Consider the following 3,863-nt stretch of genomic DNA (forward strand, 5'->3'; position numbering starts at 1 on the left):
AGATGAACCTCATTGTCATTGAGCTCCTTTTGGAGCCCAGAGAATCAGACTTAAGGTCTGTTTTTAGGCCGCAACAAAGGCAGTCATTTTTGGTGTCTTTGTTGTTTTTCTCCCTGGTTTTCTCCCAGTTTTGATCACAGGACATTGTTTCTTAGTGTCCTATAAAGTATCAAGTGAGTTGTCTGGAGCAGAAGCTATCTTTTGTAGTTCTTTTTTAATATCTGAAGCTGACTGAGTAATGAACTTATCTGCAAGAGTAATTGTCTTCCTACTGAATTAGCATCTCAAGGAATATGTTTTACCAGTTTATTAAACATTTTAAGAAATCAGAGGGGTGTTTATCTTTGTCCTGGTAAATAACTAAAATTTAATAACGAAGACTTGGTCTTAGTTTTTTTAGACCCCTAAGAATATATACTAGAAAATATATTTTATTACAATCTCCTGTCTGGCTATTAGGCCAGCAGGGGCCTGACTGCTTTGGCTTCAGTGGGAGCAGGTAGTTCCTGTTACAGCTAAACAGAGATAGACTGGCTGTCCATCTTTTGGTTGTTTAAAATTAACAATATGATGCTTATTTTTAAATGTAACATCAGCTTATAATGTTGCCTGCCCTTTTATAGAAGTCAAAGCTTGGTTTAAGATTAATATTACATCTTTTTAATCTAATTTATAAGTTTGAATAAATTTTTTAAAGACATCAATGTACTTACCAGGGTCATCTAAAGACTTTTAAGATCTGACATTATCTGTTTTAGGTCACAGAGAAAAAGGCACATAAACACCTCTGGAAGTTCTAAACTTAAATTGTTTTTTACTTTTAAAAGATATTATCCCTCCGTATACTCAGCTAAGGATGGGTATAGCCTTGTAAGGGTTTGGATTCCCGCTATTTTAGAAGCCCACCCTTTTGAAATACAAATAGGGGAAACCTTATTTTCAGTAATGGTGGGTGTGGCTATGATTATGGCTATCTTGTCCTTAGGCTCCCAAGGTCAGGAAGCAGCAGCCTTAGGCATCTGAGCTGCCAGGTTCTCCTGTAGCCCAAACCTGCATTTTAATACTAAAATGACTATTTTAAGGCAAACAAAATCTGAACATAAGACTACTAGTCTGGTGACAGGAGTCTTAAGAAGGAAACATAACCATTACATAAAAAGGTCAATTTATCTAATCACTTAGGTAAATGTTTTTAGCACCTAAACAAGATTTAACCTTGAAGCTCATTTAGCATCACATTTTACACATTGGTAAGAACACAATACAGCTGGTAAACATCTCATTTTTAGTTAACACGTAAAGCAGATGTAAGCTTTTTTGAAAACCACTATCTCAAGCTGTCTTAGCCTTGTTTCTGAAAGAATGACTCATTAACTTGTTTTACTGAAAAGCTCAGGTAAAATTCCTAGTTTACTAGAAGAGAAAAAAAAGTATAATAGATAAGTGGAGAGCTTTTAGTGGTCAGAAGCCAGTTTTTACCAAGGAACCTTCAGGTATGGCACCTTAACCCCTTAGGTATTCTCAGTTTCTTTTGGCTCACACAACCAGAGATGTCTCCAGAAAGGAATCCAGCAGTTTCCCTGGTCAACCTTCTATCAGCCATAGGCTTCAATGGGGATTTACCAAAGAACAGCTGGGAGCGAACAGCTGGGGAAGCCTGTCCTCTGCTTTAAAGAGTGGCAGCTGCTCTAAGAGCATTTACTAGCTGGCAAGAGTAACCATTGTTTGTCCAAGTTCTATAAGGGATAGCTAAAAGCCTGAACAAGATTACCTAAGCATCTTATAGTAAATGTTTTATAAAATTTGTAACTCATTTTTTACCCATTTAAATCATAGCTAAACTTAGGAGGAAAGGTCATTTTTTTTCTTGAATGACTTCCCTGTCTTCGGTGTGAACAAATACTCATTTTTAAGGGCTTTACCTAGCTGAAACCATCAGAGTTTTTCAAATTTTACATGCCTCTAAAAAGGAAAGTGCAAAGAGGTAGGAAAATTAGGAGTAAAGTCAAAGCAAGGAAACTGAAAGAGAGCAGGCCTGACATTCCCTCTAACATGTAGAGGGGGATCAGAACCAGTCCATCTCAGTGAAACCTGTCCTCCAAGTCTTTAAGAATGGTTGCCGACCTAATGTCATTTAACTGGCAAAAGGAACCCCATTTTTTATATACAGGCATGTAGGTTTTTTAAGTCCAAGCTGGCCCAAAGTCCCATTTTACAGAAGTTTACATAAAATCCACTAGGAAGCTTATTAACCTTACCCTCTCTAGTGCTCAAGCAAGGAATACCAGTACATTTAGCAACTACTTCTAATGCAACATATACAAGTGCAAAAATAGTCATAAAATGTCTCATTAAAGAAATATTATAAGCTTATAACATTTTCATGTTTTAGCTTAGATTTACCAACACATTTTGACCAACGTCTTAACTGCATTATGAATTTATCTGTGTACTGGCTGGCAGGTGGAACAAGCAGGTTCTGATGGTGATGGTCAGGGGTCACAGCCACTTGTTATCAGTTGGAACTGCCAGTGCGACCAGATGGAATTGGCCAGTTGTCTAGGAACAGTGTCCGGAACAGCAAGCCTTGAGTCATTTCAGGGGTTCATGGTTAAGATCAATCCAAGCCTCAATTTTAGGGACCTGGTTAGGGTGTACCAGATTTCTGAAGGCGGTCCGGGAAGGGGGGGTCAGCAATGGACGGTGGAGGATGTTGGCTCTGACTCCTTTGGGGGGCTAGGAGGGGGATTCCAAGAGGGTGATAGGGAGATGGACAGAGGAGAAGAGGGGGTTTCTTTGGAGGAGCTAAAGGGGTCAAGGGAGGGGCCGTAGGGTGGTCCATGGCCTTGATAACTTTCTTGATCCAGGTGGGTGGATCCTGGATGAGGTCAATCCAGACTTGTGTGTAGATGATCTGATCTGGATGGACAGGTGGGTGAAAAATGACTCAGCAAATGGCCTGAACTGTGGAGAAAACAAAAGTGCCCTCGAGAGGCCAAGAGACATTAAAGGAGGGCCATTCAAGTTCACAAAAAGCCCGCAATTTGCTAGGAAAGACAGGTTCTCTGAATCCTTTGGCTCGTTTTCTGAAATCTTTAAAATAGTTAAGAACCAAGGTTAGGGGTGTTAGTGACACAGAAGTCATTTGTCCCATGATAGTCAGGGATGGACGAAGAAGGACAAACAAACACAAACAGACCAAACAAAAACAAAGACAAATAACAATCGCAAGTCTCCGCAACTGAAACCGAGAGGCTTCATAAAATGAAGCCTTGAACCAAAGTTGCCAGAGTATGGTCTGCTTTACCAAACGGTTTCATAAAATGAAACCTTAAAACCAAAAAGCAAAACCCCAATAAACAGAGGGCGTCCCACTCCACTGCGGAAGGGACATCAGGTCCGTCAGCCCAGAACAAATGTGCACCAAATTAAAAAAGATACCTACCTGTCGGCGCCACAAGATGTTACTACAAGATGTTCTCAAAAATGAGAGATTCCCTGGGTTCCCGGATGAGCCCCCAAGTGTTGTAACTCAAAAATGAGGCAGGCTCGAAAACAAAAGAAGCGCTTTATTTTAGCTGGTACCCAGCAGCAGACACCCCGGCAAGACGCTGAGCTGCGCTCCAGGAGGATCAGGGGAGTGGGTATTTAAGCCAATAAACCACAAAAGCTGATGTCAAGGGTTCATCTAGGGGCTACAGTTGAAAAATTACCTGTTTTTAATGAACAATAACAGGTGCAGTAGTGGGTACAGTTTGTAGCTGGGAATGAGGGCAAGAACAGGGCATTGGGCCAGAACTAGATTCAGGTGTATACAAAGGACTGCGTGAGAAAGGCCCAACTGCAGGTTCTCAAGTAGAGAA

At 40.6% G+C, this 3,863-nt stretch overlaps 1 pseudogene; it reads right to left on the reverse strand.

Annotated features, from left to right (window-relative positions):
* Positions 1-2,647: 2,647 nt before the first annotated feature.
* LOC101562542 overlaps positions 2,648-3,863 on the reverse strand; it is a 36,861-nt pseudogene continuing 35,645 nt past the window's right edge.

The sequence above is a fragment of the Octodon degus genome, unplaced genomic scaffold (genome assembly GCF_000260255.1).
Source record: "Octodon degus isolate 3935 unplaced genomic scaffold, OctDeg1.0 scaffold00019, whole genome shotgun sequence".
Taxonomy (NCBI): domain Eukaryota; kingdom Metazoa; phylum Chordata; class Mammalia; order Rodentia; family Octodontidae; genus Octodon; species Octodon degus.